We start from the raw sequence: 14,424 nt of genomic DNA on the forward strand, positions 1-14,424 counted from the left end.
CTGCTAACCATCATCTGGGCTTTTAGTGAGTAATCTTTTTGCTGGTGTAGGGTCTTGCCTCCTTCCTGATGGCAGTTGCTGGGTCAGGGTGGTGGTTGCTGAAGGTTGGGGTGGCTGCAGCTGTACCTTAAGATAATGAAACTTGCTGCATTGATTGATTCTTGCTTTCATGAGCAATTTCTCTGTAGCGTGTGATGCTGTTTGATAGAATTGGAGTCTATCCTCTCAAACCCTGCTGCTGCTTGATCAAGCAAGTCATGTCATATTCTAACCCTTTGTTGTCATTTCAGCAGTCTTCACAGCATCTTCCCTGAGAGTAGGTGCCACGTCCGGAATCCACTTCCTTGGCTCCTCTGTAAGAAGCAACTCCACATTCTTTTCGCTTTTATCGTCAGACGGCAGCAGTTCAGTCCCATCTTCAGGCTGCACTTCTAACTCTAGTTCTCTTGCTGTTTCCACATCTGCAGTTCCGTCCTCCACTGGTATCCTGAAGCCCTCAACGTCATCCATGGGGGTGGGAATCAACTTCTTCCAAACTCCTGTGCATGTTCATATTTTGACCTTCTGTGAATCATGAATGTTGTGAATCTGGTCCAGGTTTTCCACTGGGACTCCTGAGTGGCTCAGCGGTTGAGCATCTGCCTTTGGCTCAGGGCATAATCCCAGGGTCCTGGGATTGAGTCTCACATCAGGCTCCCTGCATGGAGCCTGCTTCTCCCTCTGCCTGTGTCTCTGCCTCTCTCTGTGTGTCTCTCATGAATAAATAAAAAGAGAAGGTTTTCCATTGACTTCACCCAGATGCATCAGAGAAATAATTGTCTATGGCAGCTCTAGCCTTACAAAAGGTATTTCTAAAAACTAAGACTTGAAAATTGAAATGACTCCTTGATGTATAGGCTTCAGAATGGATGTTGTTAGCAGGTGTGGAGACAATAATAGTCTTATTGTACCTCTCTGTTGGAGCTCTTGGGTGGCCAGGTACATTGTCAATAAGCAGGAATATTTTGAAAGGAATCATTTTTTTGGAGCATTAAGTCTCAATAGTGGGCTTTAAATATTCAGTTAACTGTATTTTCAACAGATGTGCCATCATCCAAGCTTTGAAGTTCCGTTTATAGAGCACAGAGTGGACTTAGCATGATTCTGGAATGGCAAGTGAGTATTGGCTTCAACTTCAAGCCACCAGCTGTGTTAGCCCCCAAGGAGAGCACCAGCCTGTCTATGAAGCTTTGAAAGCTCCATTGGCTTCTCCTGTCTAGCAGTGAAGGTCCTAGATGGCATCTTCTTCCAGTAGAAGCTTATTTTGTCTACGATAAAAATACGTCATTTGGTGCAGCCAACTTCATAAATGACCTTAGTTGGATCTTCCGGATAGTTCGCTGCAGCTTCCACGCTGCACTTGAGGTCATGGAGATGGCGTCTTGCCGTAAACTTCATGAACCAACCTCCGCTAGCTTCAGACTTTCCTCCTGCAGCTTCTTCCCCTCTCTCAGCCTTCACAGAATTGACGAGAGTTAGGGACTTGGTCTGGGTGAGGCTTTGGTTTAAGGGACTGCTGTGGCTGGTTTGATCCTCTCTCCAGACCACTAAAACTTTCTCCATATCAGCAATTGGGCTATTTCACATTCTTACCATTCATGTGTTCACTGGAGCAGCACTTCTAATTTTCTTCAAAAATTTTTCCTTTGCTTTCACAACTTGGCTGTTTGCCACAAGAGGCCTCTTGACTTTCAACATGCCCTCCTCACTAAGCCTAATCATTTCTAGCTTTTGATTTAAAGTGAGAGATGTGCAACTCTTTCTTTCACTTGCACGTTGATTCATTGGTGTTGTGTCTTGGGGAATAGGAAGGCCGGAGGAGAGGGGGAGAGATGGAATGAAGTAGGCAGGAACCATACAACATTTATCCATTACGTTCTCCGTCTTATATGGGTGTGGTTTGTGGTGCCCCCAAACAATTACTATATAACATCAAAGATCACTGAGCATAGATCCTCATCACACACATAATGACAAAGTTCGAAATCTTACAAGAGTCGCCAAAATGTGAGACGTAGACATAAAGTAAACAAATTCTGTTGGAAAATAGTATCGGTAGACTTGTTTGATGCAGGGTTGACACTAACCTTCAATCTGTAAAAACAAAAACAAAAACAACCCAAAACAAAAAAACAACCAGCTCCCCCCCAACCAGTATCTACAAAACTCAATAAAGGGAAATGCATTCAAGCAAAGCTCCATAAAATGAAGTCCGCGCGAGTGATTTGCATGGAAAGGGAGGGCCTGACGCAGGTCAGGAAAAGAGAAACAGACTCACTGGTTGCCTTTCGGATTTGCCCCCAGGCTATACTGAGCAGTGGGAACCCGGTGCATTGCCATGTTGGTCACCAATTTACTGTCTCTCTGCTCCAACTCCCCCTTTCACTGACACCCTGAAACCCTGTCAATATTACTACTTCACCAGATGGCCCCGTGTTGGATTCATCAGAAGGGGGCACTAGAGAGACAGTCTGCCTTCAGCTCAGGTCTTGGGGTCCTGGGATCAAGTCCCCGCAGGGAGCCTGCTTCTCCCTTTGCCTGTGCCTCTGCCTCTCTCTGTGTGTCTCTCATGAATAAATAAATAAAAATCTTTTAAAAAAAAAAAGCATCACATGAATTTCATGACAGTAATTTCCTCCCAATGAAGAGAGAATTTTGCTTCTAGATGGCTGCAGCACCAACTCCTCCCTGGATCTCTGGACCCCTCCCTGGGTCTCTAGCCTGCCCACCTTGCCCTGCAGATTTTGGACCTGCCATCCTCGTAATCACATGGGGAATGATTGAGAATCAGAGAACTCTCCCTTAGTGGTCCATGGTCCCCAACCTTTGCCCCACTCTGGAATCCATCCCACTGCCTGGGTTCCTGCTCAAGCAGTCCTCACTGCATTGATTTGGGGTTCAGAATGGCCATAGGATTTTACTTATTTATTTATTTTTTTGAAGCAGAACAAGCAAACACTACTTGGAAATATCTGGGGAAGCTTCTTGGAGAAGGCACTCTTTGAGCGTCATTTTGACAGAGAAGGTAGGGGTCCAGGAGCCCCATGTGTTCATGGAGAGGATGGAGGGACGTGCATGCGGGATATGGAGGGACTACGGAAGCTTTCCCATAGCTCAGAAGGAGCAAAGACTTAGCCAAGACTTTAAAAGACTTACACTCTTTGATTGACAGTTTGGACTTGATCTTTTGGATGAGAGGGTGTTAAGAAGGGTTTTCTTTTTTTTATATATAATAAATTTATTTTTTATTGCTGTTCAATTTACCAACATACAGAATAACACCCAGTGCTCATCCCGTCAAGTGCCCCCCTCAGTGCCCGTCACCCAGTCACCCCCACCCCCCGCCCTCCTCCCCTTCCACCACCCCTAGTTCATTTCCCAGAGTTAGGAGTCTTTATGTTCTGTCTCCCTTTCTGATATTTTCCACACATTTCTTCTCCCTTCAAGAAGGGTTTTCAAATGAGCTGTAAACAGGATCAGATTCGAATGATTATTTGGGCTTCAGTGCGGAGATCAGGTGAAGGAGAGAAGCGAGGAGAGCCTCACCCAAGCGTGGAGATGATGAGGAGGCGGTGGACAGGAAGGCTGCTCGGATGATAGAAGTGACAGGACCTTTGATCATTTAGCTTTGGGAGTGGGGCAAAGGGCTCGCCCCAGGTTTCTGGGAGGTGTCCAATAGTGCAGAGCCTGGGAATGCCTACAGCTCTTGAGACAGGCTAGAGACATGGGTGTAATCAGGGCTTCAGAGTTTACGTATCTCTTTCTGGCACTCAGTCCTTTATTTCCGGAAACGTCTAGAGGTGTAAGGTGAGGCTGTGTGGGCCGGAAGAGGCCCAGGGGAGGCTGAACCCTGCTCTGCCGGGAGCTTGCCCATGGCCAACACACCAGCCTTCCAGAAACTCCAGGCTTCCAGTACACGCTGCAGCTAAAGGCTCCCTGGAGGCACTGTGAGCTGAGGACAGTCGAGGAACTTTAACATTTAACATGACCTATTGTGTGTAGGGTTTGCTGTGCGAACTATACCACTATTGTACTTTCTTGGTTGACATTTTCGCACATTGAGACTTGAAATAATTTGTATTGGTTTGGGCTGTTCTATATTTAGACAGTGGCTTTCACACTTATTTATTTTTTTTAAGTGTGAGACACTCCCTCTTAAACAACTATTTTCGGAGGAAGCTTAACATAAAGCATCTAACAGTGGAGACTCTCTTATCCCGGCGGTGATCCCGCAGCTACTCGGTCTCACCTACCCAGCCCTACTCTCCTCCTGATGCGCCCCTAAGAGGCTCACAAGACTTTTCTTAAAGCTTAATGGAGAAACCTCCACACGGTTTTCCAGAGTGGCTGCCCCAGTTCACATTCCCACCAACAGTGCAAGAGGGTTCCCCTTTCTCCACACCCTCTCCGACATCTGTGGTTTCCTGCCTTGTTAATGTTCCCCATTCTCACTGGTGTGAGGTGGTGTCTCATGGTGGTTTTGATTTGTATTTCCCTGATGGCCAGTGATGCGGAGCATTTTCTCATGGGCTTGTTGGCCACGTCTAGGTCTTCCTCTGTGAGATTTCTGTTCGTCTCTTTTGCCCATTTCATGATTGGATTGTTTGTTTCTTTGCTGTTGAGTTTAATAAGTTCTTTATAGATCTTGGAAACTAGCCCTTTATCTGATACGTCATTTGCAAATATCTTCTCCCATCTGTAGGTTGTCTTGTAGTTTTGTTGACTGTATCCTTTGCTGTGCAAAAGCTTCTTATCTTGATGAAGTCCCAATAGTTCATTTTTGCTTTTGTTTCTTTTGCCTTCGTGGATGTATCTTGCAAGAAGTTGCTGTGGCCGAGTTCAAAAAGGGTGTTGCCAAAAAAAAAAAAAGGGGGGGTGTTGCCTGTGTTTTCCTCTAGGATTTTGCTGTGTGGGGGTTCCTCAAAGAGTTAAATACAGATCTGCCCTAAGACCCAGCAATTGCACTGTTGGGGATTTACCCCAAAGATACAGATGCAGTGAGACGCCGGGACACCTGCGCCCCGATGTCTCTAGCAGCCATGTCCACAATAGCCACACTGTGGAAGGAGCCTCGGTGTCCATCGACAGATGATGGATAAAGCTGTGGTCTATGTATACAATGGAATATTCCTCAGCCTTTAGACACGACAAATACCCACCATTTGCTTCGCCGTGGATGGAACTGGAGGGTATTATGCTGAGTGAAGTAAGTCAGTCGGAGAAGGACAATCATCATATGGTCTCATTCATTCGGGGAATATAAAAAATAGTGAAAGGGAATAAAGGGGGAAGGAGAGAAAATGTGTGGGAAATATCAGAAAGGGAGACAGAACATGAGAGACTCTGAACTCTGGTAAAGGAACTAGGGGTGGTGGAAGGGGAGGTGGGCGGGAGGTGGGGGTGAGTGGGTGACGGGCACTGAGGGGGCACTTGACGGGGTGAGCACTGGGTGTTATTCTGTATGTTGGCAAATTGAACACCAATAAAAAATAAATTTATATATATATAAAAAAGCTTAATGGAGCACATTTGCAAAACTGCAGAGTGAGGCACTTTGTAGCCCTCCCTTACCTGAAACAGGAAGGTGAAAGGTCAGACGACAACCCATCTGCCGGCGGGAATGAGTCTGTAACTCCACGGTGGCTCCTCAAAGTGCCCACCCGATGGGGCTGGGTTCGTACTTGCCGCCTGTCCGTGGGCCCTCTGGGCACCCCCTTGGCCCAGGTTCAGCCACTCTAGTGGAAAAAGGTGTATCTCTTTGGAGTCCCCCAGTTTCAAAGTAAAGTTTGTCTTTTCTATGTTGCTCACGTTTTAGATCAGAGACTGTCTCGAGCCAAGCCTCCAGGCTGGGTGAGTTCTGGCAGCTGTTCTCACACGGCACCGTGACCAAAATTTTGTTTTTACAAAGAATAACAGTATTGATTCCTAGAACCTTGTTTACAAATTAGCTTGGAGACACACTAAATGGAGAGGTGGGAGCGGGCGGTTCTGTAGTGATTCAGGCCCTGGAATCTAGGTGCCCTGCTGGCTGCCTGCGACCTCTGGCAGCTGGTGAGCTCACCTTAGGAGGGATACCTGCGCCCGTCCCCGTGCTGTCAGTGGCCCAGGCGTGCTCTGTGCTCCCGCGGGGCTGGCACCAGAAGCTGGCCGCTCCTGCTGAGGCTATGGGAAGCAGATGCTGGAGGGGTCTGCGGGCAGCCGTCAGGAGCCCAGGCCGCCAGGATTGGCCGCTTTGTGAACAAACCAGTGTATTATCTTCCTGTTGTCACTGTAACAAATTACCATAAAGGTAGCGGCTGGTGGCAACTGAAGTTTATGACCTTACAGTTCTACAGATCGCAAGTCCAAGACAGGTCAGCAGGGCTGCTTCCTTCTGGGCGATCTAGGGGAGAATTTTTTTTTTTTTTTTTTTTTTTTTTTGCCTTTTCTGGCTCCTAAAAGCTGCCCGCGTTCTTTGGCTTATGGCCCCACATCAGTCTGGTCTTTAGCTCTGTCCTCGTATCTCTGATCCTGACCTGTCCGCTTCTCTCTCATGATTACATTGTCCATCCAGATAATCCAGGATAATCTCCCCATCTCAAGGCCCTTAACTTGATCACATCTCCGAAGTGCCTTTTACCATGTAAGGTCATGGGTTTTGGGGATTGGGATGTAGACATCTCTGGGGGGCCATGATTCTGCTGACCACAGCCAGGGTCCACTGACAAGGTGACTCAAGGAAGACTTGGTGTGCTTCGGGGTTACACTTAGATCTAGACTTGCCCTGAAGATCCTTTAGGTCACAGACTTGCCTGTGTTGCTAATGGTACTTTTGCCATCTGCTCATTGAGAATGTGAGGGAAGTCCAGAATTGTGATGCTCATCAGCTTTGGCTTTCTCTTTCAACATTCCTTTGACTGTTGGGTCTTTCCTGACAAAGCAAAAGACAATCTATGGAATGGGAGAAGATATTTGCAAATGATGTATCAGATAAAGGGCTAGTACCCAAGATCTATAAAGAACTTATCAAACTTAACACCACAGAAACACAAAATCCAATTGAGAAATGGACAGAAGCCATGAACAGATATTTCCCTAAAGAAGATACACAAATGGCCAACAGACACATGAAAAAATGCTCCATATCACTTGGCATCAGGGAAATACAAATCAAAACCACGATGAGATCCCACCTCACACCCATCAGAATGGCTAAAATTAACAAGTCGGGAAACAGCAGATGTTGGTGAGGATGCAGAGAAAGGGGAACCGTCTTGCCCTGTTGGTGGCAATGAAAGCTGGTGCAGCCACTCTGGAAAACAGAATGGAGGTTCCTCAAAAAATTAAAAATAGAGCTACCCTATGACCTAGTGACTGCACTACTGGGTATTTATACAAAAGATATAAATGTAGGGCAGCCCTGGTGGCGCAGCGGTTTAGCGCCGCCTGCAGCCTGGGGTGTGATCCTGGAGACCCAGGATCGAGTCCCACATCGGGCTTCCTGCATGGAGCCTGCTTCTCCCTCTGCCTGTGTCTCTTCCTCTCTCTTCGCTCTCTCTGAATGAATAAATAAATAAATCTTTAAAAAAAAAAGATATAAATGTAGTGATCCGAAGGGGCACCTGCACCCCGATATTCATAGCAGCACTGTCCACAATAGCCAAACTGGAAGGAGCCAAGACGCCCGTCAATAGATGAATGAATAAAGAAGATGTGGTCTATAGATACAGGAGAATACTACTCAGCCACCAAAACAAGAAGAAAGAAGGAAAGAAAGAAAGAAAGGAAGAGAAAGAAGAAAGAAAGAAAGAAAGAGAAAGAAAGAAAGAAAGAAAGAAAGAAAGAAAAGAAAAGAAAGAAAAGAAAAGAAAAGAAAGAAAAGAAAGAAAAAGAAAGAAAGAAATCTTACTATTTGCAACGATGTGGATGGAACTAGAGGGTTCCATGCTTGGCATGTTCACTTATGCTAAGTGAAATCAATCAGAGAATCAGACGATTGTATGATTCATTCATGTGTGGAATTTAAGAAACAGAACAGACGACCATAGGGGAAGGGAGGGAAAAAGAAGATAAGACGAAATCAGAGATGGGGACAAACCATGAGAGACCCTTAACTCTAGGAAACAGAGTGGTTGGAAGGGCCGTGGGTGGGGGGCTGGGAGGCACGTGGTGTAATGAGCACTGGGTGTTCTATGCAACTGATGAATCACTAAACTCTCTGAAACTAATAATATGCTATATGTTAATTAATTGAATTTAAATAAAAGAAAATTAAATTTTAAAAAAGAAGAATGTGGGGGGAAAAGGAGCACTCAGGACATGTGTTTTTCTTGGCCCTGAGCATCTGCTCTGTCCTGGCCTCGGTCTTCATGACAATGAAAGGAAGCCCTGCTACCCAGAAGTCCCAGGTTTGCATGTTCGTCACACAGGAAGAACAAAACCATGCTTTTTTTCTGTGATTCTCTCGAGTTGATCTTTTTGGGCCTTCACATGAGCTGATGAACGCCAGCGTGGCCCTTCGGTAGCAGGAGGGGCACCATGGTGATGGAGAAAGGGCCGACATGGGTAGAAAGGTAAACTGTGTAGGACAGAGAATCTCTCATAGTGTTCACGGGGGAAATCAAGTGATTATGTTATTTTATCCAGACAAAAGCGTCAGTAATATTATAGCATAATTGTATTTTTGAAGAGTAAAACTACAATTCTTTTTCAACAAAAAGGCAAAGGATTTAAATTCTGTTCTATTTTAAACTTCTGTTAAAAACATATTTAAAATTGACCTGCAGTTATCGCCTAAGGCCATACCCCCCTGAACGCGCCCGACCCATCTGACCTCGGAAGCTAAGCAGGGTCGGGCCTGCTGAGTACTTGCATGGGAGACACGCAGTCATCTACTTCTGTAAATTGGCCATTTTTAGCGTGTGATTACGGACAGTGAAAGAATACAACAGAAATGAGAACTTACATCTTCTGGAGTTATTTCGAGGCGATGTACAGTCTTCTCTAAAGTGGGTTATGTGTGACTTTCTGTACAGCGAAGTGGGTAATGCTTTCAAGAAGTAGCTCTTTGCCTCTTCGTATTTTAGGTTTCTGTGATGATCTGGTCAAAGTGCCCCAGAGCACTGCAATATGTATAACATTTTGCGTGTAACGTCAGGTTATATGTTGAGGTTTCCCTGAGATTCCTTCTTCCACTTCACTAGGGGACGGAGGCTTCAGACGGGGGTGGGAGATACAGGGACAGCTTTAGTTGCCATTCTGACTTGACATTTAATCATAGCCTCATCTGGAGGACTTTTGTAAAATTACTAGTTAGACATTTTTGTTTTTATGTCTGTTCTTATGTTCCCTGAGGGCACATTAGATTAAATCCCAAAGACTTCTTTCTTCTTTTTTTTTTTTTCTGCCTTCTGTTATCATACTTATCTGATATGAATAGATTTACTACACTGGGGGCAATTGTGTCCCCTTGGAAGACATGTGACAATATCTGGAGTCCCTGTGGGTTGTCATAACGGACGCGGTGCTACTGGCACCAAGTCGGTAGATGCCGTGGATGCTGCTAGACATCCTAAAATGCACAGAGAGCCCCTATACCGAGGAATCATCCGGCCCCAAATGTCGATAATGATGTGGTTGACATTGTTGACTGTGCCAGACAATGGAATCATGTAGGAGCCCACATGATCTTTAGTACAGAGATTTACTTGGAAGTCACTCTTTGGGGAATTAGAGGGCAATGGTAAAAGCAGTTGGTGTTGTTCTCCGTTAGCAGATACAGGGCAACAAAGATGGAGATGCTCACCAAGGTTTCCACTCATTTCTCAATGACATTGACCAACAAGGCAAGCAGAGCTTTCTCAGAGCTACTTAGAGCCTTTGGAAAGAAATTGTGCAATTTCCTTTCTGTAAATAGTGTTCACACATTGATGAAAAGAGAAATAGAAGAGAAACTACAGAAGAGCAAAGAATGAAGTAGAGATCCTCTTTGATGGACAGTGGGGTTTTGCCCCAATAAACCCATCATCGAGGGAAAATACCCAAAGCTGAAAGTACATTTAACCTATTTAACCTAAAAGTGATACCTAACCCAACAAACACTGTATCTTAGCCTCGCCTACCTTAAAAGTGCTCAGGATACTCTGTGCGCAAAATCATCAAACACAAAGTTTTGTGTTTGACACTATTTTAGTGTCAAACTAAGTGTCGTCTTAGTGTCCACGATTTCATGCAATTTTTTAAATGCTGTACTAAAAGTGAAAAACAGAATGGTTGTATAGGTACACAGTGGTTGTAAGCACATCGGTTGTTGACCTTGATGATCACATGGGTCCCTGGGAGCTACGGCTGCCGCCCAGCATCATGGAAGAGGATCGTCCCACGTGTTGCTAGTCTTGAAAAGTTCAAAATTCAAAGTACAGTTTCTACTGAATGCACGTCACGCCTGCACCAACATAAAGAAAAAAGAAATCATAAGCTGAAGCTTGGTAACTTGGGGATCTCCTGTATGATTCTACTGCCTTAAAAATGTGCTTAGAAATAAACCTTTGTGATTATAATTTTGAGTTTTAATATGGCTTCTGAATTATGTCTTTCTTTTTCATTTCTCTCTCTGTGGTGTCACTCTCAGCATATCCCTGCACCCAAACCCGCTCCTCCCCCTTGGCTCCCTCTCCCCCACTGTACTGTCAAAGGCAGAAGCTCAGCCATCCTGAGTCCTCCCAGTCTTACTTCTGGTGCTTAGGCTGGTTTCCCTTCCAAATCTCTTAAATTTACCCCCCTTTTCCGAGTCACGCTGCTGTTGCCTGGGTTCAGAGTCTCACTGTATCTTCTCCACTATTACTTTATTTTTATTTTTATTTTCCACTATTACTTTAATTGCCTCTTAACTGTTCCTCCAAGTCCAGCCTGATCCTTTCCTCTGTCTCATAAATCCACACTACTGACAAAATAGTCTTTCTAAATAAAAATCTTGTTGTTAAACTGAGACTTTACATCGAGGTGGCTTCTGTAGAATTCCTTAGTCCAGAAAACCCTTCTTTAATGCAGTAAGTGAAGCAAACCAACCAACAAACAAAAATCCACCATGTAATATGTACAAGGTGATGATATTGTGAGGTTCATGAGCTGGTGGAGCAATCCTAGCTGTCTGTCCGGTTGGCAGTGCCAAGGTTTCTTCTGGAAGTCACGAATACGTCCTTACCCTTGTGCCGGCAGCCCGAGGAGGTTGCCGGCTCTGGGCCTCAGTCTCCTAGCAGATGCTCGTGGGTCCTTTGGCTTGCTGGGTCTTCCAGGGTTAGCGTGGGCGATTCCAGGAAACATCTGGTTTACCGGGAGTTCATTTTTGAACATTGGTTTCATTTTTCAATATTGGAGAATATCGTGGACCCAAGGAATCACCCACCACCCTCCTTGGTTTCTCTTCTACTCTGTTTCCTCTTTCTTCTATAAAAGCTGAACTATTTGAAAACACATGATGAGTGGAGGAAGGAAGCCAATTGCCAAGCTCTTTATATCTGAAATCAAGTAATCATGGGAGACTTGTCTCCAGGTTTTAGTGTATTGGGTACAGGTTCTTCCCTATTTGGTCTCAAACTTATTTTGCAATGATCATTCCCCACCGTCACATTCCCCCAACCCCCCACCCTGACACACACACACACACACACACACACACACACACACACATGCACACGCATCCCTCCAGACCCTCCAATCCATTCCCAGAAGACCTTCCTTGCTCTCCGATCTCTTGTTACCACGATGATCCAGATGTAAAAGGCTGTTTCCCTCTTTGTCCCGTAGGAGAGCTATAATCTCAAATGATCACAGCCCCACTATGACGTGTCTCAATCATTCAACACATATGTTTCAGACACTGTGGTTCGTACCACTGACACAAAAACGAGTGTAGGAGTGTGAGGCCATCCAAAGCTTACAGTCCAGTGAGAGAGACAGAAAAGTCAATGGAATCCACCTGGAGTATGCGTGTGGGACAGGGACGATCTTGGGGTTTGAGGAGCATGGCCACCACCATCCAGTTCCACATGACACCTGGAAAGTACCTCTCTGTACTTTCGGCCTCTCTCATCAGACTGGAAGTCAGCTCAGGTCAGATATTGTGTCTTCAACTTGGTGACAAGGACCTAGTACAGTGACAGGCAGGGCGTAGGCAGTTTTACTTTTTTTGTTAATTGAGTTAATGAGTCTTGAAATGCAGCATAACCTGTGCAAGTATTTATGGCAGAAATATGCTAAGAGGGGAAAATTTTTTTTTCTTTTAAATTGTGGAAACTTGTGCAGAATAGAGCCCAACTCAGGATTTGCTCTTTGTAAGGAATCCTGTGAGAGGTCCATTGCTAATGACACAGCGGGGTCACAGAAAAGATAGGTAACTGGGTCACACAGTGGTGGTATGAGACGCCGGCTTTGGGGGGTCTTCAAGTCAGGAAGGAAGGAGGGCTCCAGCCTGGCTGGGGCACGGTCTCCCAGGGGTTAGCACCGGCCCCAGTTATCAGAGGACTATTCTGGGGGCCAGCAACACTCTTTCGTGATTTGTCTTGGGACCATCAGGTCATGTAATAGTGATTTTCAAAAAACACTTAAATCTCCTCTCTTCTGAAGCGTAGGAAAATCTCTGAAAAACACTTCCTCTCTGGGGCCCTATTTGTCTTTTATGTGGAGGGATCCTTAAAGGTCAACCAGATCGGGAAATATTTTTCAGATACTGTTACTTTTCTTAAAGTAATGACATGGGAAAGATTTTGGCGGAAAAAGATAAATAACTTATTTCAAAACCTCTCAATTCTTGGGGCACCTGGGTGGCTCAGTCCATTGGGCATGCAACTCCTGATTTTGGCTTGGGTAACGAGCTCAGGGTCCTCGAATGAACCCTGCAACGGGTTTTGTGTTCAACGGGGAGTCTGTTGGAAGATTCTTGCTCTCCCTCTGCCTTTCTCCCTGCTGGCTCTCTCTCTAGAATAAATAAATAAATCTTGAGAAAAAAAAAACACTTCTCAATTCTGAATCTGTTGCTGAATGGATTTCATGTCCCCTGTGTATCTTTTACTGGGAGCAAGGGAGAAAAAGCCTGAAGCCACTTTCGTAGTGAGCGCTGTTTTTTTCATCAAATCCATCTTCTGCCCTTGGTGATATGATTTGGATTGGAGGTAAGTGTCCTCTAAGCCCTGGAGCACAGAGGCAGCCAGCGCACACGTATCGTGCTAACGTGCCCTACATTTACTCAGACACCTTCTTGCAATGTGAGTGACAACAATGCCTTATTTGTGGTCTTAAGATTTCTGGTTCTACAATTCTGAGCTCAAAAAAAAAGTGTCACTGGATGTTAAGACTAAACACTTTCCTATACTCTCCTTTGAATGTGACAATGGTGGGAGAAATGGCTTGGATTTGGCCTCCGTCAACCTCGTATGCATATTGCTCAAAGATATAAAAATATAAAATATATTTGAATATATTTTAAGACTTTATAGTTACATTTATATGACATAACTGGGCAACTCTTCAGGATGAAAGGATCACTCCTTGTGGCCAACTATATTTCTTCTAACCAGAACCTTCTCTGCATAGGCCTGAATATCAGCTGATGATCCTTGTAACTTAGAGAAATACTTTTTAACCAGATCTTTAGAGGTGTTTCTTTTCTTTTTTTTTTTTTTTAGAGGTGTTTCTTTATGCAGCTTCTCAAGAGAGAAACAAAAGCACAACTCCTTCCAAAACTAGTATAGAAAGTTTATGTCTCTATGTTTGCTGATCTATTCTTTCTTACCTGGTAATATTTGATCTGTAGGAACAAAAGTGCTTCATACTCGACACTGGGATGTACTGATGAAGACTTTATATGCATCAGCATAAAGAGACAGAAGCAAAAACTCTCTTATCTGTCCCCGAGGGGTTCTTCTAGTTAGATGTGTTACTTGGGGGCAAGCTGTGTTCATGTTTCAGTAATTTAATTTTGACTTCCTGTGTTTTTAGAAGAAAGCGTATATATGACATCTAAGCAAGCTAAATTTAAAACAGTGAACCGGTATAAGATAGGTGCAAAACCCAGACCTCAGGCCGCTCTGTGCTGGGTAAGCCCCAGGCGATGAGTCAGAGTGTCGGTGGATTCCAGCCTGAGCTCATTTCTTTAAATCCATTCACTAGATAGCATTCCAGGAGTTTCCAACTTTGAGTTATCACAAGTAGTGCTGGGTGAACACCCACTGCATGACTTTTGGTGAACGTGTGTATGCATCTCTCTCTCTCCTCTTAAGATTTTATTTATTTATTAATGAGAGACGCAGAGAGAGGCAGAGACACAGGCAGAGGGAGAAGCAGGGAGCCTGATGAGGGACTCTATCCTGGGACCCCGGTATCATGACCTGAGCCTAACGCAGATGCTCA

The 14,424-nt window shown here is 44.8% G+C and overlaps 1 long non-coding RNA gene across 1 annotated transcript in view; it reads right to left on the reverse strand.

Annotated features, from left to right (window-relative positions):
- The window catches only part of LOC129507986 (uncharacterized), a 23,350-nt gene continuing 8,926 nt past the window's right edge, over nucleotides 1-14,424 (reverse strand). Inside the window, exons 2-5 of the long non-coding RNA XR_008664112.1 lie at nucleotides 10,140-10,462; nucleotides 8,984-9,140; nucleotides 5,611-6,949; nucleotides 1-2,133 (exon numbers count right to left, since the gene is read on the reverse strand). This is a non-coding gene — a long non-coding RNA (uncharacterized LOC129507986). The remainder of the gene's footprint in view (nucleotides 2,134-5,610; nucleotides 6,950-8,983; nucleotides 9,141-10,139; nucleotides 10,463-14,424) is intronic.

Source organism: Nyctereutes procyonoides, unplaced genomic scaffold (genome assembly GCF_905146905.1).
Source record: "Nyctereutes procyonoides isolate TBG_1078 unplaced genomic scaffold, NYPRO_anot_genome, whole genome shotgun sequence".
Classification (NCBI taxonomy): domain Eukaryota; kingdom Metazoa; phylum Chordata; class Mammalia; order Carnivora; family Canidae; genus Nyctereutes; species Nyctereutes procyonoides.